Source organism: Panthera leo, chromosome E2 (genome assembly GCF_018350215.1).
Source record: "Panthera leo isolate Ple1 chromosome E2, P.leo_Ple1_pat1.1, whole genome shotgun sequence".
Taxonomy (NCBI): domain Eukaryota; kingdom Metazoa; phylum Chordata; class Mammalia; order Carnivora; family Felidae; genus Panthera; species Panthera leo.
Genome location: NC_056693.1, coordinates 34,315,880 through 34,339,717, shown reverse-complemented (window position 1 = coordinate 34,339,717; position 23,838 = coordinate 34,315,880). Strand labels below are relative to the sequence as shown.

The 23,838-nt window shown below is 56.1% G+C and overlaps 1 protein-coding gene across 6 annotated transcripts in view; it reads right to left on the bottom strand.

Annotated features, from left to right (window-relative positions):
* ADGRG1 (adhesion G protein-coupled receptor G1) overlaps positions 1–9,722 on the bottom strand; it is a 39,382-nt gene extending 29,660 nt beyond the window's left edge. The window contains exon 1 of one of the 6 annotated variants that reach the window (XM_042918545.1): positions 9,700–9,722. The gene's annotated coding sequence lies outside the window, so the exon portion shown is untranslated. Of the gene's footprint in view, positions 1–183; positions 286–1,327; positions 1,353–2,111; positions 2,639–8,522; positions 8,830–9,699 lie in introns of those variants that run through there. The other 5 variants (XM_042918542.1, XM_042918541.1, XM_042918548.1 and 2 more) reach the window with 5 other exon arrangements.
* Between the last annotated feature and the right edge of the window lie 14,116 nt (positions 9,723–23,838).

Here is a 23,838-nt window from a genome sequence, read left to right as displayed (position 1 = left end):
CTTCAGCTGAGCGGCCACCTCCCCCTCTATCCCCACAGCCATGAAGCTGCCTTTCAAGCAAGAGCCCTGAGCCCTACAGCCTGGGCTTCGGGCAGCCAGGCCACGGCGCATCATAGCCCTGCCCTCCCCATCCTGTCGGGGTCACAGCCAGAGCACCCAGCCCCCACCCAGCACCCATCTGACCTGGCTGTTGGCTGCTGTGCTGCCCACATCATCCTGCCATCCCTCCTCTGCAGAGCAGATCGAGACCTGCCAGCCTGGCCCTGCAGGCCCCATAAAGTGACCCGTGCCAGGTCTCCAGTGCCATCATCTGCCCCATGTCCAGGCTCGCATCATTCCGAGCCCTTCTCTATGCAATTGCCTCTGCCCCGCGCAGAGGCACCCTCCCAGGTGGCCCCGCGCGCCACCCTCCCAGAGGCACACCAGCCCTCTCCACCACTCTCCAAGCCCAGCCGGGTCCTCCCAGCCCAGAAAGTTCTCTCCCCCTCTTGGCAACATTTTGACACTCCTCAGCCTCAGGTCCTAGCTATCTTGTTTGTCTGTGTCCCTGACAAGATGGGGTGTCACGGCCAGGCTGACCAGCCCCTGCCCAGCGGCCCAGGGCCCTGAAGCCAGCAGCAAGAGTGTGCACAGGCCGCCCGGCACAGCGTCTCCCTCACAGGCTGGGCCTGGGGTGGTGTCTTTCACAAGCCGACACTCTCGGAGCCAAGCCCCAGGACCACAGGAGGCAGGGCACCTGTCATCATGCCTACACACCCATTTAGCAGCTGAGACAACTGAGGCCCAAAGAGAGAGGCAAGGCAAGGTGCTATGACTGAGGTGGACCCGTATCTCAGGTCCCCGGGGTCCCCACAGCAAAGGGGGATTAGGTCCGGCCTCAAAACGAGTCCAACCTCTAGATGTCGGCAGAGAAGGTCCCCTAGGACCCTGGCCTGGGCTGGGGAACCAACTCAGCAGCTAGTGGCTCTCACTGCCAGGAGATGCTTCTTCCCACTCAGTCTCCAACCCCAAGAAAGCACCTCCGCCCTCAGGGTACCCACAGTGAGGGGGCAGGGGCCCTGGCGTTGGGTCTGGGCCACCCATGGGTTCTAAGACACCTTGTTTATCTCATTCATTGCCCCCACCCCCAGGATATCATACACACAGCAGGCGCTCAATAAATGTTCAGGTGAATAACTTCTTTGGCCCTCTGGAGCTGCAAAGGCTGTTCTTACCCACCCGCCTAGGCCAGGCCGGGACTGCTCCAGGCAGGATGGGCATTGGGGAGTACGGTGAGAGGTGCCCGTCTCAGTATATGCCCCCCAACCCTCCTCAGTAAAATGAGCACCAGTTCCTCCTGTGGGGCCACCAGAGACCTCAGCTCGGCACCGCAGGAAGGAGGCTGGTTGGGGAAGAGGGAAGAACAGGATCCAGCAGATCCCCCAGGGCGGGCGCTGCGGTAGCACCTGGAGAGAAAGCCCTATCAGTTCCACACAGATGGGGACACCGGGGTCTGGAGGTTAGTGGGCAGGGGGCTCCAGCCTCAGCTTCCACTTCCCCATGTATCTGCCCCTAGTTCTCAGGACCCTCTCTCACCCCCACGTTCAGACCCCATGGCCGGGACTACCTCCCCCCGAAAGTGGCCTGTGTGGTGAAGAGCCAGACTGCCCCTGGCTCACTTGGGGACCCGGGACCCAGCCCTGGACATCTGTGAGCAAAACTGTCCGCGAGAGCCCTGTCCTCCCTCGGACTGGACCCCGGTTCTTTATCCCCGGACTTGGTACCTGACGTTGGGGAAGCCACCTGAGAGCCTTAGTTCTCCCATCTGTGCAGTGGGAGCAGGAATGGGGAGTTGTCTCACAGCCCAGAGAGCAGACCCCAGCTTGCTGGGTCCTGTGACGATACCACTCTGAGCCTCAGTTTCTCTAGTTAACAAAGGACTGGCGGCTCTGAGAGATTCCATCCTGTGGGGCCCCGTTCCCTTCTCAGACACCTCCCTGTCCGTCTACCCCCAACACTGGAGACCCCGCACAGCAGCGTTCATCCGGGCTGGCTGCCCCCAAGAGGCCTCCCCCTACCCTCTGCCGCACACCTCCCTCCTCCCTCCTGCTGTCACACCCTTGATCTGGTACCTGGTGCCGGAGGAAGGTCCTGTGTGGGACCAGGCAGCTGGAACGCCTTTCAAGTCCCACTTCAGAGGCTTAGCCCCCCAGCCAGAGTCAGGCTGCCCCCAGTGGGCAGGCTGGTGAGTGTGGGAGGCTCCCAGCTCCTCTCTTGCAGCAGAGCAAGGCGGGCAGGCAGCTGCGGAGGCAGGCGAGGCGGCGAGGCTGTGAGGGTTTGTGGGGGGACGGCCCCCTCCTGCCCCAGTCGGGCTCCTCCCTCTTCCCTAGCTTGGCTGGGATGACGGGACCATACGTGAGTCACGGATTTCTCAGAGGGGGCAGGGCTGAGAGAGCTCAGGCGGTGACCCTGGGGGATGCCCATGACTCAGCGCTGGGCAAGGGGGCACCTCAGCCTCACCACCCACCGATCCTGGCAGACAGGTGCCAGGCTTCGGGGACAGACAGCCCCGCCTGGGGATAACTCTGCCTCCCTGCCCTCCATCTGTCGCTTCCCCAGGGCTCTTCTCCCCAAAGTTCCCGCAGAGAGGCTAGGTTGCCATGGTGACAGGCCACTCAGATGCTGCCCACCGCACTCCCTCCCCCCGACCCCGGCCCCGCCTCAGGCCCAGGCGACAACTGCCCCTTCCTGAAGGAGAGTCCAGGCTCCTTAGCAGCAGACAGCAGCCGGCGCTGACCGGCAGAGCGGAAGGCACTGGGGGAGGGGGGTGTCAAGTGGCTTGGCATGTGGCCACCCAGGCCACGCACAACTGACCACCTGACCTTGAGACTTCCTTGAGCCTCAGTCCTCACAGCAAAGGGACTCATCTCGATGCTTCCCGGGTTCCAACATTCTAAGACTCCCGTTCTAGATTCTGAGACCCCAGGGGCTTCCGGAAAGGTCCCTGTTAGTACATCTGCTGGGCCAAAGGGGAAACTGAGGCCCGGGTGAAGAATCACTCCTGCTGGCTCCAAAAGCTCAAGGGGAGAAACTGGGATTGGGGCTGATGCCTACATTCCCTTCTGGCCACTGGCCTCTGTCAGCAGCTCCCTCCCACGGCTAAGGTTAATAGCCACCCGAGGAGTCAGGAAGCTTCGGATGGCTCATGGCCAGCCCTGCGCCCTGTGGAGCAGGGACTCCCTGTCATCTCTCATCCCCACACGACTCCCAAGTCAAGGGTGCTGTAAGAATTTCACAACATAATGAGGGTAAGTGGTGACAGCAATAAGAACAGTAATAATAATGATTACATTTACTGAGCACTTACTACATTCCAGAATCTTGCCTCACACCACACCATCACCATAGCACCACAGGACAGTGGCGAGGAGGAAAACACATTGCTCAGGCCAGTGCCCGGCACTTGATGAGCCCTCAGTAAATATTTGCCGTGAATGTGGCGACGACAAAGGGAGAGCACAAGGCCGAGAAATGCAGCTCAGAGAAGGGAATTAACTTGCCCAAGGCCACAGAGCTGGGAAGTGGCAGAGTGGGGATGCAGGCCCGGGAGGTCTGGCTGCACATGGCTCTCCCGACCACTCGTGAATCCAGCCTCCCCAGACCTCTGGCGTGGGGCCTGGGCACAGCAGGTGCTCAGGGCACCGTAGGCCCCTTCTCTCGCGCAGGGATCTGCATTCTAAAAGAGGGACCTGAAAAAGTCACGTGGTATAGCACGAGTGGAAGTTTTTTAGGCAGTCCAGGAGGCCGGGGATCTGCTGCGGGGGAAATGCACCCCTCACTTGCCTGCATAGATCCTGCTGCAGGGAGGAGAAAGGCAATAAAGCTCATGGTGGGGTGCAGGGAGGCCCTGATGTCAGAGCTTCCAGTGAGCAGCGCTTTGCTCTCCAAGTGATCAGCCCCCTGGCGGCCTGTGGCAGATGCCCAGGGCAGGCGGGCACTGTAGGCACTTGCTCATTGCTGGGCCTGGGGGGGCAGTTCACACCTGGCGGGGACGAGGTGGGGGGAGGGGGGAGGGGGCAGGAAACAACAGAGAAGAAAAGTGAGTTATCCAGGAAAGGATGTGGGGTCCCTGACATGCAGTGTTCCTGAGCAAGTTACCACCTCTAAGCCTCAGGGTCTCCAAGGTCTGTCCTTCAGGGCCAGGCCACTGGTAGCTGGGGCAGCCTCAGCTGTTCCCCGGGGGCCACGCCAGCAGGGAAGCAGGCCCTCCTGAGACACAAACACACACACACACACACACCACAGAGGGTGCTGACCAGCAGGACGTGGGTGGAGTCTTGGGGGCGCCACTCTCTCCGCCTGAGGCAGGGGCACCCTAAGCTGGACATCTGAGCGAGGGACTCAGAAGCCAGGAGCCAGCTGCCACTCTGGCCACACAGGAAAGGCCTATGTGGTGGGCCGGCCAGGGTAGCAGAGAGCTTGCCAAAGCTCTGTCTGCCCTGTCACCACCGGGCTTCTCAGAGACCTACTACGTGCTGGGCACTGTGCCAGGCTCCAGAGCAGGGACAGGCAGCAGGCCCACCCAGCCCCGAGTCTGGCTCACATCAGGGTGATGTTGGGAGTTCGTTACTGGTATCGCAGAGCTCCCAGCCTCAAAAATGAGCAACCAAGTAAATTATTGTTAGTTACAATAGTACCTATTATTAGTACTAATAACAGGACTGCTAATAGGTACTGTGTCCATAGGGCTCACTGTGTAAGATGCTCTGTTCTATGTGGATCATTCTCATTTCATCCCCCCCAATACCTGGGTGCCACTGGTATTTTAGGGACGCAGAGTAATTCCGCGAGGAAAAGCCTGGTTTGGACTCTAAGGCTTTACACCGGCAGTGCGGACAGAGGGCAGGTCTGGTGGGGCGCGGAGAACATGGAGGCAGAGGGAGGTGTTGGGGGGACACTTTGATCCAAGAGACCAGAAGCAGGGCTAGGACCCTTACCCCACACACAGGAAGACAGAGGGAGAGAAGAGATGTTAGGAACTGCCTTGAAGATTGGGCGGGTGCCGGATGGGGTACAGAGCTGGCAGGCAGGGAAGAGGGTGCCCTTGGATACGGCAGAATGGGGGTGCCCCCGTGACATGTGGGGGAGCCTTCCAACAGGCCCCTGGAAACACATCGCTGGGGCTCAGGGGCTCAGGGCTGGGATCCCCTAAGCTCAGAGAAGCTCACGTGCATTACTGACTGGTGACAGAGGCCAGAGGAGGGGGAGGGAGTGCCAGAAGGTGAAGGTGCAAAAGGGTCTTCATTTTGAGGGATGGAGGAGAGGCTGGAAGCCCGGGCTCTGGGCTCAGGCCAACTAGCTTCTCCTCCCGGCTCCGCCAGCTGGGTGACTCAGGCACCGTCTCTCCAGCCATCCACCTTCTCCCCTTTAGAGTGGAGACAATGCTGATAATAATTAACAAGGCCACATGCATAAAGCAACACAGCCCAGGCACGAATGAGCACCCCCGATGTGTTTGCAAGGGCTTGACTGTCCAGAGCAGGCTGGACATGAAACAGACACAGGGCTGCGACCAGGCGTGGCCCCCAGGACAGGGATAAGCCGACCGAGCTCCACGGAGCCCACTGTGACAGAGCCGGGAGGAGAGGCTCTACCCTTCTCCGTCTCTCAGCCCCCAGCCAGGGCCATGTGAGTGAGCCTTAAAGTCGGTGAAGAGCTGTGCCCACCTGTGGGAAGGGTCACAGGCAACCGTCACCTGCATGGCAGTGGGTTTTTATTGGACAAGAGCACTTGCAGCCCAGGCTTCTCCCTTTGCGAGCTGAGTGGCCTCATCAAGCATTGAGCACCACACCTGGCCATAGTAGGGTGCTCGACAAATAATGGCCAATGTCGCTGCGGTTATCATAAGGTCAACACAAATGCCAAAGGCCTGGCCCTCCACGGTTTGTGAAGTCCGCTCACGTCCAGCATCTCCTCTACAAAACAGTGGTGATTGTTCCCATTTAACAGAGATGGAAACTGAGGCTCAAAGAGAGAACCTTCCCGAAACCTCACAGAACATCAGCAGCAGAGCCAAGACTTGAACCTGGGGTCCTGGGATCCAGACCATGTGCTTTGTGGCCAGTACTCCCAGACACCTCCCGGTTCATTCCCGTGGGAAAGCCTCCTGGCCACGGGCGTGGGGGCAGCTGTAGCCCCATGATAACACCATCTCCCGTCACACCCGCCCCAGGGCCCGGCAGGGATGGCATTGCCCATGTGACTCAGCCGCCCTCACAAAGGGAGCTGTGTGCCCTGTGCCTTAGGCCTGCCTCCCCCACCCGTGCTCATCCCCTGGCTAGAGGAGGAACAGGGAGTCCGACATATCCAAGACTTGGGGAGAGCAAGGGGCACTGGAGGCCATTAAAATGTGACAAATCTAACAGAGATTCAAGCCCAGGCTTGGGATGTAAGAGGTCGGTGCCAGCTTCCAGAGGGAAGGCAAGGCCAGGCACACTGGAGGGTAGAGACCGCCCAGGTTCCACGCCTGTTTTTCTGAGCCTTATTTGGAGCTCCAAGAACAGACTCAACCCAGCTGGCTCCCTTGGGGGTGGAGCTGAGGCACCTGCCCACATTTACCTGCATCAGATTTCAAAAGCTCTGGAGCTTGTGGTCAGGGAAAAGACACTCCCCGATTGCCAGCAGGGCTCCCGAGTCTACACCTGTCCCCAGCACTGCTCTTTTTCCACCCCTTCCCCCAGAAGGCTTGAGACGCAGAACCCATGCACCCCTACTGAGCACGGTGTGCCAGGCAAGTGACTTGCGTTTTCCTCCCACAACTCTAACAAGGAGGCCTTGCCCCATGTGCTAAGGAGGAGACTGAGGCTCAGAGGGGAAAGGGAGCCAGCCCAAGGTCACACAGGATTTGAGCCAGGATCTAACTTCAAGGCCTGAAACTCCTCCAGTCCCTCCTTCCTGGTTCCAGTAACATCTTGACCTCATGCGATCAAGAAGTGGCCTTGGGCCCAGCACAGACAGGCAGGCAGACAGACAGCCCCCCACCCCCACGGTCACCCTGTTCCTGTCCTGCCGGGAGGGGACCGCTACAGAAGGCAAATGCTTACAGAGTGCAGGCTGGCTGGGCATCCAGGGACCACCCCGGCTGACCTCGCCAGGAGGCAGGCACACCTAGGTGCCCAGCAGCCTGAGACAGAAGGTAGACAGAGCTGCCACCCCCTCTTTCCAGGCATGACGGAATGTCTGACCTCAGCCCAGCCTCCAGTCGCAGTTGGCAAGAGGGTTGGATCCAGCCAGAACAGGCCTGGAAGGTCATTCTAGCCACACTCCCGCCTCTCAGCCTTCAGAAGCCCCCGAGCCCAGGGCAAGGATGGGCCCACCAAAGATGGACCCCAAGCTCTCTCCCCACCCCACTTCCATGCCCGGCCAGCCCAGACCACTCTTGCCATGGGAAACAGGTGCAGGGACAGGCATGTAGAGGCCTGGATTCCTCAAGGGAGGCCCTAGCCGTCTGTAAACATCAGCCCCCACCCCTTTGTAGCTCCGGAGATTGGAGCTAGGTGGGCTGGGTGGCGCCTTCCCACTTGGCCTCCGGAGCCAGCAGTACAGCCCCTCCTCAGAGTGACAGCTGGGAGGGACCGCTCTTCCCCTTGGAACCCCGGGTGCCCTGCTCAGGCCTGGGGGAGACCCAGCGACTGGGAGGCTCCAAACTGCCCCTCGCTCCACCTAGATGCCTCCCAGCACGGTTCCAAAGTCCTTCAAATAGCACAGCACGAAACCCAACACCAAATTGTTCCCCTCTGAGCTTTCTGTGCCTCAGTGTCCCCAGGTGTAAAATGGGGACACCAGGCCTTCTCACAGCAATAACAGGTGTTGTCACTACCCCAGGCTCTCTTTTAAAGGCAACTTCCCTCGGGGCGCCTGGGTGGCTCAGTCGGTTGAGCGTCCGACTTCAGCTCAGGTCACGATCTCGCGGTCCGTGAGTTCGAGCCCCGAGTCGGGCTCTGGGCTGATGGCTCAGAGCCTGGAGCCTGCTTGCGATTCTGTGTCTCCCTCTCTCTCTGCCCCTCCCCCGTTCATGCTCTGTCTCTCTCTGTCTCAAAAATAAAATAAACGTTAAAAAAATTTTTTAAAAAATTAAAAAAAATAAATAAAATAAAGGCAACTTCCCTCAATGGGGTGAGGGGTAGTACCCGGAAGAGACTTCTAACTCCTCCTCCTCCCTGTTCAGACAGGAGGGCTGGGACAGGCCACCAGCTGATGTCTCCACCGCTGTGCCCCTTCTGTCAGCAACCCCCTGGGCCCTGGCCTGTGAGGTTTGGGCGGCAGCTGCTTGGACACCCAAGACTTAAGCCAGAGGCCTCTGGTCCAGCAGTGGGGCGTTGTAGCTCCCGGGCCAAGGGAGGCAAATGCGGCCCGGAGAGGTCTGGCGAGTACCCATCAGGTGGCACAGCAGTGTACGAAGAGGCAACATTTGCTTTGTCTTGACGATGACTACGTGCCATCTCACGTGACTGCCATAGGGTCCCCAGGGCCCGGGATCTCACCTTTGCACGGGGCTGTGCGACAGTGGGGCCGCAGTTTCCTCACCCGGGAATCCGGCTTGCACGGCTTCTCTTTCAGTAAAACAAGGAGCCGGGGTTGGACATGTTTTGTGGACAGCCCACAGAGCGCCCCGCAGCGCCTCCCGGGAGCACCGCCTTCTGCACATGCCTCCTTCCCAGCAGCCAGGCAGCTGCCGGGGTCCCCCCTAAGTGCGGGGGCGCAGCTGGCTCGGGAGGCATAATGGAGCACAAATGACAGCCACTCACTAGTGAGGGCTGGCTAATTAACAGAGGGATCGTGGGGGGCCCGTTTTGCCGCCCACACACCGCAAGGGAGCCCAGTGGGTAGGAGCAGAGCTGGCCAGGAGCCAGGCTCCTCCCATCTGCAGCAACCCGCTTCTGGTCTGGCTGATGTGTGGGACTGGGAGACCGGGAAGGCTGCGGGGTGGGGGCACGGGGTGGGGGGGGACCTGCTCCACTCTGTTTTCAGACCGTGGCCCTTGCCCAGCCCCCTTGTCCAGCCCCCCTCTGGGTGCAGAAACCACCCAGAGAAGGAAAGCCTGGCCCTAAAGCCCAGGAGGCACAGCGGGGCCGGGCCCTTGCCTCCACGGCGGCTCTCCTGTCCCCGTGTATCCTCAGCCACCATATAGCGGTCTCATCGCAGAGGCCTGAGGGGTCCGGAGAGAGGCAAAGAATCCTGGGCATGGGCCCAGTCCCCTCCACTCAGCTGACCAGGGCGAGGCTGCCTTTCTCTTCCTTGTCAAAAGTCACATAACCTGGGCCAGCCTGCTCCCAAACCGGTTTTCCCTGGGATCCCAGGAGGAAACAGGCTGTGGGTGGCTGGAAGCAGGCAGAGGCCCTGGGTGCAGCCTCCTGCCTCCTCACATAAGCATTAGGGCTCCAGCCTCACCTTGGACCTCAACCTTATGCAGTTGCCCCGCCAGCTTCCCTGTGCCAAAATGACCACCACGCCTGCCCGGCAAAGGACCTCAGGACAGCCAGGGCCTCCGAATCAACCCAGGACCCTGCGCAGACCAAGGGCCAGGCCTCCCACATGTCCTCAGGGCATTGAACTAGACCTGAGAGCCTGCCGAGGTCAAGCAGGCCAGGCTGGGAGTCAAACTCTGCTGAATTTTCCTGTCCCGTCCTCCACCATAAACAGCCAACAGCAGTTTCTTACCTCTGAGTCTGGGCACGCCAGGCGCCAATGGCCGGACTCTGCCTCCTCCCCTTCCACCTTCTCCTAGGGCTCACGGGCACCCAGCGGGAGCCTGTCTGGGCAAGCTGTCCCAGGTAAGGCCCCGCCTTGCCTGTCTTGCCATTTCCGGTTGGCTGCCACCTCCCTCTGTCATTCCTGGATTTCCCGGCAGGCGCTGACCTGGCCCCACTGGGTGCTGAGCACCCTCGCCCCTGGCCTCACCCTTCCGTGGGTTTTCGGCACTTCTACTGAACGCGTGGGCTGCTGGCCCACCCATGGCCCCCGGACGAGCCTGGGGGAGTCACCTCTGGGGGATACTGCCCCATCATATGTAATTACCACCTCTGTGAGTTCCCTCCTGCCTCCTTCCTGAGCTCAGGCCCCACCTGAAGCCTGGGCCCAGGCTCACCTGCCTATAATAAAAACAAGTCAGCAGACCGCAGCTGGCTGGAGGCTGGAGGTGAGGGGGTGCGGTGGGAGGATGGGGAATGGGGTACACAGTCTCTACTCTCAGAACATCCAGCCTCCTGCAGGACACAAAGCAGGAACTGAGTCAGACAAAAGGTGGGGACAGGGATGGGAGCTTCTTCCTAAGGAGTGGGGGGCAGCTGCTCCAGGAACCCACGGGGGTACAGAGGCAAGTGGTCCAGGCAGGCTCTGCCCCACCTAAGATGCTCCCATGGGGGCCCTGGGAACACCCCTCCCAGCCTCCTCCTGGACCACTGGCCCCTAGGCCTGCCTGGCCAGCCCCAGCCCCAGCCCCACCCTTTGGCCTCACCTCAGACCTCCAGTTCTCCGGGCACGGAGGTCTTTTCAAGGTTCTTACAGCCAGGAACCCCTTTCCCCAGGTGACTTCTGATTCCAGCCCCCACCTCCGGTATCCTTAGTATTGAGACCTGAGCCACCACCTCTTCCAGGAAGCCACCAAGGCATCAACTCATTCAACAAAGCCTGTATGCTGTGCCGCTGTGGACTGCCCTGTGCCCTGGGAAACTTCCTTGCCTCTCTCCTCCTCTCTATCTGTGTGCCCTGCCAGGTCACCAAACCCGAGCCCCGGCACAGGCCCGGGTGCAGAGAAATTCTGAGTGACTGGTGGATGACAGAGGAAGTGTCAACGGAATGGCTGATGAGCAGGTGGGAAAGCGGACAGGTGGATGGACTCAGCCATGCATTTAGCGAGTGCTTATTGAGGACCTGTTGCATGCTGGGCACTGTTCTGGGCTCTGGGGATACATCAGCGAACAAAATGCAAAAATCTCTGCCCTCTTAGAGCTGGAGGGGGAGATAAAGAATTAATTAATAAGCAAATAAATGTGAAATACATCCAGTGGTAAGAACTATGGGGCAAAGTAAAGCAAGTGGAGGGGAAAGAGATGGAAGAGAAGGCTTGGTTTCACTTCTCTCTGAGCACGGGCTGAACATGGCAAGGGAGGCCGACTGCACAATGTCTGGAGTGAGAGCATTCCAGGTGGCAGGGACAGCACATGCAAAGGTCCGGTGGTGGGTGGGCACTTGCTGTACCTAAGGAACAAGGAGGAGGTGGGCAGAGCTGAATGAAAGAAGCAAGGTAGACATGAGAGGAGGGAGGTGAAAGAAAGCCGGATAGACAGATGGACAGAAAGGGAATGGGGTGGAGCCAGGTCTGGACAAGTGTTAGAGAACTCCAATCCCAAGGGTTAGGCCCTATCTATTGGCCACAGCTCAGACCCACTGGAGTTCCTCAGATCACCCCCTCACCTCTCTTCCCTGGGCAAATTTCCAGCTGCTATACCACCTCTGCTCTCCCCATGGGCACACACGCATGCCTGCTTTGCTCAGCAGGAAGCTGCGGGCCCCCGCCACCCCCATGGGCTGAGCACAGATGAGGGGACACTAGAGAGACAAACAGGCCTGCGGGAAGACGGCCTGACTCTCAAAGCCCCAGGATTTCCCCAGGGCCCTGAACGCTGTACCCACAGCCCCAGAGATGCCACCCACCCTGATAAGGACACCAGGGGAGTCCCAGTGACTCCTTGTATACCCGTTGGTGACTCCCCTACTCCCGACACCCAAGCTCCATACCCGCACCCTACTCTGCCCTCAGGCCCCCTGACAATGATGCAATTGCCAAGCCGGACCAAGACAGATGGGGCTGGGACTGGAGCCTTGGGCTCCACCCTCATTCGCTGGCGCACTGGGTAGTTGCTTAACCTCTCTGTGCCTTAGGTCATCTATTAAATGAGAACACATGCCTTTGCCCTGCTTGCCTTCCGGAGGAAAAGGGATGGGGTCAGCAACGTGCCCTGCCAGAGGAGGTATCTGAGGAGTATGTGTGGGGCTGGGGGCTTGGTCTCAAGGACTGCCCCACCCCCATCCAGGACTCCTCCTCACTCCACCCTATGAGATAGGACCCACTTTTTACTGCAGGTTTTACAAGTAAAGGTGAGGGGTAGAAGGTGGAAAGCGTTAAGTAACACATGTGAGGTCATACCCAGGAGGTCCGATCCAGGACTGGGACCCTTCATCTGTCCCTGGGTAAGCCCAGCCTCCCTTTGCTCCCCCGCCCCAGCCCTGCTCAGTGGGGAGCCTCAGGCAGTACAGACTCCTTCTTTATCTGGGCATGTGGGAAGTGTGGAGGGCCATGAAGGGCTCCCCAGCTCTGACATCTCATGCTCTAGGAGGACCATAGGCTTAGCCTCCACACTCCCTGTGAGAGCTAATGCTGCCCACAAAATCAGGAAGTGAGCTCTCCATCTCTGGGGGGAACCAACGAGGTGCTCAGCTGGGGTGTCACAGAGAAGACACCCGCCACATCCCTGGGGAAGACTACATGTCTCTAAACTCACTTTCTACTCACAGGTTAATTCACATGGGCCATTTTTACCACTTTGTGTGTTTGCTCACTCAACTGATAACGACTAGGTGCCAGCACCTTATGTTTCGGGACACACAGGGCCCACAGGGCAGGCAACATAGCGGCGACTGGGTGAGGGGCTCTGAGCGGGCTGCCCGGGTGCTGGGGCCAGCTTCACTTGCCAGTCACGTTACCTCCCTTAGCCTTGCTTTGCTTGTCTGCAAAATGGGATGACAGAGTATCTGTCCACGAAGTTGTTGAGAGGAGTAAATGGAAAAATGTTAAAGTGCTTCCAACGGCGGCTGGCACGCAGATTTAAATTCCAGACTTTTTTTTTTTCTTTTGAGAGAGAGCAGGGAAGGAACAGAGAGGGTGAGAGAGAATCCCAAGCAGGCTCTGCACTGTCAGTGCAGAACCCCCACACAGGGCTGGAGCTCAGGGACCGTGAGATCATGACCTGAGCCGAGATCAAGAGGCTGACACTTAACCGACTGAGACACCCAGGTGCCCCTAAGCTCCGGACCTTTTTAAAGCCCCTTCTGGTCCTTGCTGTGGCCCCTCTGTTGAGTGGAGTTGGCCTCTGCTCCTCCCATTAGAATGAGAGCAACACTTACCTCCATGTTGGCCACATCCGAAAGAAGGTGATCTCCAGAGCCGGATGTGAGGGTACAGGCCCACAGCTCTTTAGCCCCGCCAGCCTCACTGTGCTGAGTGGGCTCCCGCTCTTGAGAAAGGAAGTGGAGAGACAGCCAAGGGTGTTCTCCTGCTGCCCTCTGATGAGTTCGTTCTCCACCGCCTGCATCATTTTAGTCACTCCCACCTTCTAGGTGCCTCTACCTGATCGCCCATCTGCACCCCGTTCTGGAGATCAGCTCTGGGGCTGCTACCCACCGGCCGTATGCTGCAGAGCAGGTCAGGGCCCTCCTCTGAGCCTCGGTGTTCCCCATCTGTGAAATGGGAAGAATAAAAGGACCCATCCTGCAGTGTTTTCAAGTGAATGGCATGAGGAGCCAGGGCAGAAACCATCTGAAATGTACTATGCCAGCCAAGACTCATTTCACTGTCCCAGCAACTCAGGGGAGTGTCCACCCCCACTTCACAGGTGAGGGGACTGAGAGCAACCCAAAGAGTCAGCGCAATGGCCTCAGGCCACATCCTTGGCTTCCGTGACATGTGGGAGCCATCCTCGTGAGGGTCTGCCCCGTGTCAAACTGACTCGGTTCTACCAGGGCTGGTAGTGGGGCAAATGAGTCACCTCCTCCTGGGGCATTTTCAGACAGGCCTCCCCATGTCTCCCCAGAGTCAGCCTTCATTGTGTACAAACCAAACACAGGAAATGGGTACAAAGGAAATGTCAAGGCCGTGGGGGCAGGGAGGCTGCGGGCTGAGAACAGGGCAGCTCGTGCTGGGTCTATCTCTGTGAGAAGCATCAAGAGCATCTCATCCAGCCCCAGGGTAGGACTGACTTGCCCACAGGTCTCTCCCTGGGACCTAGTGTCCCTCCTCTCTCCAGACCTCCCACCCCCATCTCTGCCTACAGAAATTTCACTTACCCCCTTGTATGGCCCATTTCAAATGTCCTCTCTTCCAGGAAGCCCTCTTGGAGTTATCCCATCCTTTCCTACCAGAAGTCAGCCTCTGAGTCTCTGAACCTTGGAAGTCTTGCACTTTACCTGCAAGAACACTAACACCCAGCTCTCTTGAGCGCCCCCGTGCATGCCAGGCTCTTTCCTAAAACTGAATGGATTCACTCATTGAATCCCCATCGCCATCTTATGAAGGAGGTACTGTTATTACAGAACAGAGACTGAGGCCCAAAGGGCTTTAGTAACCCATCCTAGAGCACATCACTAATGAGTGCCAGAGCCAGGGTTTGAACCCACATCTCTGTTGGAGCGTGACGTATCTGTGTCATCCAGCCCCTCAGTAAATGTATTTGATTCATTCGCTCGGCAAACTTTTTGCAAGTTCTCATTAAGTGCCAGGCCTCATGCTGGTTTTGTGGACAGGAGACGGATACCACCTCTGCCTTCATAGAGCTTATATTACAGTGTGATGGAATGAGGGATAAAAAAAAATCAATGAAGTCATTAATTAAGCAACTAATTCAAGATGTCTGAAGACACATAATGACATATAATGCAAGGACAACGAAGAAACCAAACCAAAAACCAAAAGGACAAAGCTGGCATGCAACAGGGAACCTGCTTTAGCCAGGTAATCATGGAAATCTTCTTGGAGGGGGTGACATTTGTAACAAGGTCCTGATGGATAAAGAGAAGCCAGACTTGGAAAGGTTGGGGCCTGGGGCACAGAGTGGGCCTGGGGCATAAGGAACAGCATATGCAAAGGCATGAAGAGGGGAATGAGCTCAGAGAGTTGGGGAAAGAGGCAGCTGCTAAGTGTGGCTGCGGCAGGGGGGCAGGAGAGATGGGGCCAAAGAGCAGGACCGTGAAGACAAGGATGGAGGTGCAATCTTCGTCCCCAAGAAGGGGGACGCCATGGGCGGGTTTAAACAGGAGTAAAGGGATCAATACACATTTCAAGGGAGAGTAGCCGAAGGACTAGACTCTGCCCTGATTAGGTCAAGGCTCTTGGTCAAGGCTGGGTCAAGACGGGACCCGGTGCTTCCGGGTCAGCCTGCATCCCAGGCCAGCCTGCATCCCAGGCCAGCCCTGCTCAAGAGTTCAGCTGCTAACATTACCACAGGAAGCTAAGAGAGAGAGGTACCAGGCACTAAGCAGGAACCCCGCAGAAGTACCCTAGGGCAGTGGCCTCCCACGCCCTCCGTGCCGGAGACACTGACTCTAGTCCAACCACAGAGCTAGAAGGCAAGCAGCCATCCGTCCATCAAGCAGTCTGTCTGTCCATCTGCCCATTAGCCCTCTGCAGCCTTGGGCCCGGAGCTGGTCTTCCAGCCCCCACCGGTGCTGAGCTGCTAAAATGTAACAACTGGCTCTCTGAGTATTGTTTGCACGCCAACGCTGACGTTTTCCTTTACACCGCCAAGACAAAAGTGAAATGACAAAGACATGTCAGAACCCCACTCGTCCATCAAGGTCATGAGTGGTGTTTTTGCAGAACTGGACAATAGTCTTCAAATACTGGAATCCTTGCGGATTCTGATCATGGCTTTTGACACACTGCTGAAGGGGAGAACCGTTTTCAGTCTTTTGTGCTATTCATGATGTAGTGACCACAGACACGACACTGGAACGAACGTGACTGATTTACATTTCCTCCGCCCCCCGCCTTACGTCTAGCTAGACAGCCAACAAAAGGGCAACTCAGGGCCTGATCTGTAGCGTTTGCAGGTTTCTGTGGTGTACGTACTCCACGTGGCCAGTGTCAGTTTACAAGCATTGACCGTGGACTTGGGGCCACAGCTCAGCATCCTACGGTATTTCTGCCATACCAGAACCGTAGGCGTCAGTAACCCCAGAGACACGATCAGTGTGCTGGGGCCGCTGTGACACAGCAGCACAGACTGGGCGACTTAAACAACAGAGATGTAACGTCTCAGAGTTCTGGAGGCTAGAAGTCCAAGATCAAGGTCCCCGTAGGATTGGTTCCTCCTGCAGGCTGTGAGGGGGAACCTGTGGCATGCTCTCCCCTCACCTCTAGTGGTTCACTGGCCACCTTTGGCGTTTTCGGCTTTGAAGAAGCATCCCCCTGATCTCTGCCTTCACCTTCAGGCAGCATTCTCCCGATGTGTCTCTATCCAAATGTCCCCTTTTATAAGACACCGGTCGTACGGAACTAGGGCCCACCCTACACACCTCATAATAACTCGATCACCACTGTAAAGACCCCGTCTCCAGGTAAGGTCACATCCTGAGGCACTGAGAGGTAGGACTCTGCCATATGAATTGCAGGGAGGGACACAACTCAACCCTTAACAACGGATGTAGCAAAATGTGGCATAATAATTAGAAAGTAATACACATGTACATTTAATATATATTAAAATATATTTTTTAAATTTTCTTAATGTTTATTTTTGAGGGGGGGGGGGCGGGGCAGAGACAGAGAGGGAGACACAGAATCCGAAGCAGGCTCCAGGTTCTGAGCTGTCAGCACAGAGCCCGACGCGGGCCTCAAACTCATGAACTGTGAGATCATGACCTGAGCTGAAGTCGGCCGCTTAACCGACTGAGCCACCCGGGGGGCCCCACGTGTGATTTAATTCTTAATAGTGGCTGTGTTTGACAATCAACTGCTACGAGCCCGTACGAGCAGGCTCCAACACACCACAGGCCCTTGCCACTGCCCTCAGCCCTGTCCCAATTTCTTGGCTGACCCCCTCTGCAGACTCAGATGAGGGACCGGTCAGGAGAGTGGGGTTGACTCACGTACATCTCCACACCCAAAGCCCATCTTCTCCCACCCGGGGAGGGGTTCCTGAGGGAAGAACGCTCAGTGACGAGCTGTGGTCACGAGGCTGCCCAGCCTGACCAGCCAAGAAGGGAAAGAGTGCAGGGGTCCAACACCAGGCAATGACTCGGAAAGCACATTGTGCTCTGTGCCCCTAGGGTGACCGACTGTCTCCATTTGCCCGGGGCAACAGATGGACTGTCCCTGCTTTAGCACTAAAAGGTCTGCATCCCAAGAAACCGAGGCAAACCGAGATAGTTGGCCACTCTCGCCTCACGGTCATATGGCCGTGACCAAAATAGCTCTTACTGCTAAGTTCAGTGAAAATCAGCAGAAAACGAAGGTGATGTCTCTCCCCGTCTCAGGAGTTTTATGTCTCTGCTCTGAGGCAGGGCTGGCACCAGGGGCTACTCAGAAATGCTCCTGTATGGAGTGAACGGTGGGGTCGACGTTATGTCCAGCCTAAAGGTGGCAGGGGTGTAGGGGAAGGAGAGGGGTGGGGCGAATGCAGGACACCGGAGCAGGCTCAGATCTTACCTTTATCACATGCTAGCTGTGTGACTTGAGGAGATGACCTGACAGCTCCGTGCCTCAGTTTCCCTATCCGCAGCCCGTCCCTACGTCACTGGCCGGTCGTGCAGGTTCAGTGAGAGCAGCCACGGAGAACGAGGTGTGTGACCCACGGCAAGTGCTTCAGCGAAGCTGCCGGGAGGCGAAGCCAGCGGCTAGGATGGTGGGGGGCTCTTCCCATTTTCGAATTACTTCCACGATGGCTGTTCTAACGTAGTTTGTACAACAAAAACAGAACAGAATGAACACCTTGGTATCTATGTGCATGTGCATATAAATAGAGCCTGAAACCCAATGTTGGACTGTGGTGGAGGGGGTAGTGGGGCCTGCTCCTGGGACGCTGCGGCCGGCCCCAGAGCCGCCACTCCTGGAGGGGTTACCTTTAGGACAGCTGACAGGCACTGTGATTGGTGCGTCTCTGAACTTATCCAATCCGTGTCAGAACTAAGCCTGAGAAGACAGCTCCACTTGAGGAAATAGCAGGTACGCGGTAGAAGCTCCTGACACAGAGAGGGCGTCTGTGTTTACAGGGCAGCCCAGCACGGACACGGCCACAGCTAGCACCGTGGAACTCCCTTCCAACTTGGGGCTGTCCCAGCCCCGGAGGCGGGGAAGCAGGGGGAGCCCGTCTTTTTACACAGATGGGGGCAGCTGCGCCCTCTCAGTTGGCTTTTCCACTTGTTTCTGAGCTCTGTCCCGAGGATAAGTATGTCCTGTGTGTGGTGGGGTGAGGGAGGCACCTAAGGTAGAAAATTTAAGGAGGTGCTCGCTGTCAGATGCCAATGACCCTGCAGCTCCCTCTAACTCTCCATGACTCTGTCAGGCAGACTGTTCTTATCCCATTGCATAGTTAAAACAACAAAATAAAGGGCTCAGAGAGCACAGGTTACTTGCCCTGAAGCGTGACAGAACCAACATTTGAACCCAGGCCTGCCGTGTTCTAGCAGCTACTTGTTTAAGCACTGAGCCATCCTCCCCGCCGAGCACAGGGGCACTTGGCTAAGCCTCAGCAGACCGGCGTGGCAAAAAGCACCCTGAAGCTGAGTTTGCAAGCTGGGAGCTAGGGTCCCAACTCCGGCCAGGCTCACTGGGCGACTCTGATCTGTTCGGCTGGCCTCAGCTTCCCGGTCCGCAGAAGCTGATGGCTGCGCCGGGCTAAGAGTTACAAATGTAGTGCCCTCAGGGGCCAGCCAAGCCAAGCAGTGAGAGCAGGTAAGAAGTGGGGCGGGGAGAATATGGGCCCACGTTCTCAAATGACCCTCAACTGGAACAAACCATCACTTGAAGGGCTTTGGGCACCGTAGAGCCTGACTCTTCAGTTTTTCAAGAGAAGCCAGAAATCTGATTTTTTTTTCTTTTGGTGACATCTACATGGTCAAAAGTCGGGAATTCATTCAAATGGATTTAAAGCCCTTTGAGAATCAATCAAGACCCATTTAGGGACAGACACGATCCATGGGCCTCCAGCTAACAACCCCTAGATTTCAAGTCAGATGGTTTGGGTATTTGCCAATAGCCACTTGTGCCTTCTAGAGGAGGGACCCATAGCTCCTCAGAATATCATCCCCTAGTTTCCCTTGCTGCTTAGTGTGGCCACAGAACCAAGAGCACCCATCTGCCCGCCGTGGAGATCATATGACAAAGACGAACGTCTATACGGGCCAGGCGCTATGCTAGACGCTTTACTGCATTAACTCCTTAACGTTCACAACTGCCCCCCAACATACACACTATGGCTATCCGCTTTTTCCAGGTAAGGAAACCGGGGCAGACACCCCAGTTCACACAACCAGAGGGGAACGAAGCCAGGATTCTCCCCAGGTAAACCGGCCTTGCTGTCTCTGTGGGTCCTGACACCCTAGCGGACCGTGGGCTCGGCAGTGGCAGGGATGGGGTTTGAGACAGGGGCACCTGCCCTCTGGCACCCAGCGCAGAGCCCGGTCTGGTCGAGGAGCCCCCTCCTGACTGAGGGGCCAGGAGAGCACAGTGGACGACGTCTCGCACTCTGCAGCCCCAAACACCAGCACTTACTCATGGGTAAGCCTCCTGTGCCTCAGGGTCCTCGCCTCTCAAGCAGGCACACCAGGGGCACGTGCCTCACAGGAACGAAGGGTGTGCAAAGCGCTGAGCCCAGGGCCCAGCGGGGTCTGAGGCTGGGAAGGGCCAGGATGTTCTGGCCCCGGCCAAACCACTGGGCTCCAGGGAGAGTTGGGAGGTTAAGGGACCCGGGCAGGTGCCTCAGCCCACCTGTGCCCGGGCAGGCTGGCACCCGGCAGGGGTCACATACTGGTGTCCCAAACTCCTGCCACACCCTCAGCCCTGCTCCCCAGCAGCCCGGGCCTGACCCCAGAATCTGCAGGGCTCCGCAAGGGCCTCGAGGAACTCCTGGTGAGGCATGCCGACCGGCGGAGGGTAAGCCTGGAGAGGCGGAGGCCCAGCCAGCCCCTCCCCGCTGTTCGAGGGACCCCTCTGTGCCAGCCCTGCCCCACTTCCCTCTCGCCATCTGCCTGGTCCCTGGGCGCCTGCGTCCCTGATGATGTGCTCACGTGATGCCCCATCTGCCGTGAATCAGAAGGCAGGGTCCACAGGGCCTCCCTGAGGACGGGACTGCGGGTGCCAGGCCCGCTCGGGCTCTGGTTCAGGGGGAGGGGCGGCACTGGGCTTCGGGGCTGTGTTGCCACATTTTCCCATCTCCCCACCTGCACCCCGGACACCCCCACTGCCTCCTCCACGCCCTGCCTCAGAGTCCTGCCCCGACTCTTCCCCCCTGCCATGTAGAAGCCCACCTGTGCCTGCATCCCCCAAACGGGCACTGCCCCCAGCACCCACCACCCAGCACTTACCACCCGCACCCACACCCACACGCGGCTCTTGCTGAGGATGAAGCAGCCTGTGGCCCGGCTCAGCTGGAGCACGGTCCACGTGGCCCCTTCATGGCTGTGCCTGCCCCCCTCACCCCTCCCGTCTCTGTCCTGCCCGGCCCTGCTAGGAAGGTGATCCCCGCAGCACAGAGACCCCACCACTGCTCTGCTGCCTCTTTCATCCGCTGTCCCTTCAGCTGAGCAACCACCTCCCCGTCTATCCCCACAGCCACAAAGCTGCCCCAGCCCTAAATTTCCTCACTGCCCCCACTCAGCCTGCTTCTCTCCAGGCTAAAGAGGCCTTTGACCTGGACTGCTACGTACTCATCCCATGGTTGCTCCATGACCTCGGTACATCTCAGCCTTCTCTGGGCTCCTCTCCATTCTAGACCCAAGGCCTCCCACCACAGTTCCTGATTTAACTGGTTTGGGATGATGCCCAGCACTGGTCATGTTTTTTTCACAAGCCTCTCCAACCGGGTGACTCCAGAGTCCAGGAATGGGAGTGTGGTGCTTTCTTTCCAAAGGTCTTGGGTATTAGGTGCCCAACCCTTCACCAGCCTGTCACTGGTTCAGCCTTTCCTCTGGAGGTATCAGGTACACAGGGGCAGGGATCTGGGCCCCTGCACAGTGGAGAATGGAAGCCTTGACTGGTCAAACACCAGGAGGCCGCACCTGCTGCTCAGCAAACACACCTGCTGCCGCCTGTGAGCAGAGGACACCGGGGTGGGGGGGCACTCAGCTAGGGCCACCCAGCTCCAGCCTTGTCGAACCTTGGCAGAGTGAGAAGGCAGGGAGTGCACCCCTGTCCCCCATGGGGTGAGCTGGCCACAGGGCGTCCCAGAAGCATCCAGTCCCTGGAGATACACAGGCCAGGGGTCTGGTATCCCTCCATCACCACCTTGAAGTGACCTTGGACAAGTAAGTCCTTGTTTGACCACAGTCAAATTGAAGCTCACAAGCTTCAATAGACCTCGACTTAGCAACAGCGGGATGAATGGCTCACCCCAGGGTCCAACGCAAACAGCAGCATAACAGGAAAAGAGAGAAAAAAAGATAAGCTGATTCTTTTTTCCAGGGCTTGCAGAAGTCAATAGATAATGCCCAAGGTTAATAAATCAAGAAATAGCTGTATACGCATGTTATTTATTGCTCTGGAGGTAACGGCCACATGAACTAAAACTGTCTGAGGAGGGCGTCTGCAGGAAACTGGGCCTTTTGATAAGGTTTTCTTTTTACCAGTTCGTGTTTTTTAGTGTCTATTTATTGTAAGTATTTATTAAAAAGTGACTCAGCCTCTCCAGTGCTGTTTTGAGAGGTCATCGTTGTTAACAGAAGTATTGTTGGCCTTTGAGGCCAAAATAAAATCAAATGCTCCGTTGTGGAGGTGGGCTGCGGGGGTTCAAATTCCGGCTCTACAACTGACCAGCTGTGCCACCGTGGACGAGTAACTTAACCACTCTGTGCCTCAGTGTCCTCATCTGTGGAATGGTCATAATAACCCCGTGCTGCTGACATGGACAGTACACAGTTTTTTGAGCTATTATTATTTTATATACTTGTCACTCATACACGCAATTGTTTCACAAAGATATGATTACTATGTTATACATAGTTTCGCAACTTGCTTTCTTTTCTCTTGCCCAGATATGGTGGATGTTATTCCAGATCAGTAGATAGAGTTCTAGTTCATTCTTTCTAATTGCTGTAGGAATTCCATTGTGCAGAATATAAAATTTATTTTTCCATAAACCCCTTTTGAAGGAAATTTAGGCCGTTTCCAATTTTTAGTAAAATCTATTTTCCAGTAATTAACACATATTTTGGGGCACACAGGTGGCTGTTTCTGATGGATAGATTTCTAAGAGAGAGATTGCCAGGTTGAACTACAGAGAATTCATGCAGCTCAAACTTTTCTAGGTACTGCTAAATTGCAGTAGCTACACTTTAAGGTAGTATCTTAAGGGGCATCTGGGTGGCTCAGTTGGCTAAGCGCCCGACTTTAGCCCAGGTCATGATCTTGGGGTTTGTGGGTTTGAGTCCCGCATTGGGTTCTGTGCTGACAGCTCAGAGCCTGGAGCCTGCTTCTCATTCTGTGACTCCCTCTCTCTCTACCCCTCTCCCGCCTCAAAAATAAATAAACTTAAAAAAAAAAATTTAATATTTCCCATACCGTATCAATGTTTGTTTGTTTGTTTGTTTTTGAAGTTTATTTATTTATTTTGAGAGAGACAGCATGAGAGGGGGAAGGGGCAGAGAGAGAGGGAGAATCCCAAGCAGACTCCACGATGTCAGCACAGAGCCCGACGCAGGGCTCGAACCCACAAACCGTGAGATCATGACCTGAGTCAAAACCAAGAGTCAGGAGCTTAACTGACTGAGCCACCCAGGCATCCCTCAGTGTTTTTTAACTTTTGTTACTCTGGAGAAGGATGACATTATTGTCTTAACGTTCCTATCTGTAATTGCGAATTGTAATCATGTAATTTCATAACTTCATCGTCCATTTTTATTTCTTCTTGTGTGATGCAAATGTTCATATCCTTTACCCATTTTTAATTGGGCTTTTTGTCACTTTCTTACTGATGTATAGGACCTTTTTACATATTAAAATCCTCATTCTTTATTACATATGAGGCAAGACACCTGGGCAGCTCAGTCATTAAGCATTTGACTTCAGCTCAGGTCATAATCTCACGGTTTGTGAGCTGGAGTCCCACATCGGGTGAGCTCGAACCCCACTTCAGGTGAGTCCTGCTTCTCTCTCTCTCTCTCTCTCTCTGCCCCTTGCTCACTTGCACCCTGTCTCTCTCTTACTACTACTACTATTACTAATACATATGAGACAATATTTTCTGCATGCCTTTTAGTCAAATTCCTAGTGTGTTTGGTCATAGAAAGTTTTCCATTATCATTTAGTCAAATGTAACGTTGCCTTCTGATCTTTGACTTTCATGTTTTGACTTTTTCTGGTTGGGTTTTATTTTTAAAAACCCCTCTATTTTCTTTTAATACTCTCAAATACTCTTATCATTTTCTTTTAACATTTAATCCATCCATCTTTAATCTATGTGGACTCTTTGTGTGTGTGCGTGTGTGTGTGTGTGTGTGTGTGTGTGTGTGTGTATGGTGTGAGGTAGGGATCTAACTTGATTTCCTTCTAAATGGAGGGGCCAGTTGTCCCAACACTATTTATTAATTAATCAATCACTTCATGTCTGACTTGTGACATCTTTTTGCCAAATGTAATTCTCTGACATTTTAAGCACGCTTGCTGTGACCGGGGCATGACAGAACTCTGTCAATGGTGGCTTTGGGAGCAGCTGAAATGATAGCTGAATGGGAACCAGCATATACTCTAGTGCAGCAAAGTACAGCCCTCAGAACTCAGACGTAGCAACAAATATTAGTGGCCCCCAACATAAATGAATATTTGTGGCTTTGGTTTTAAGTTTGTTTTCAAATCAGCTTTATTTACCTATA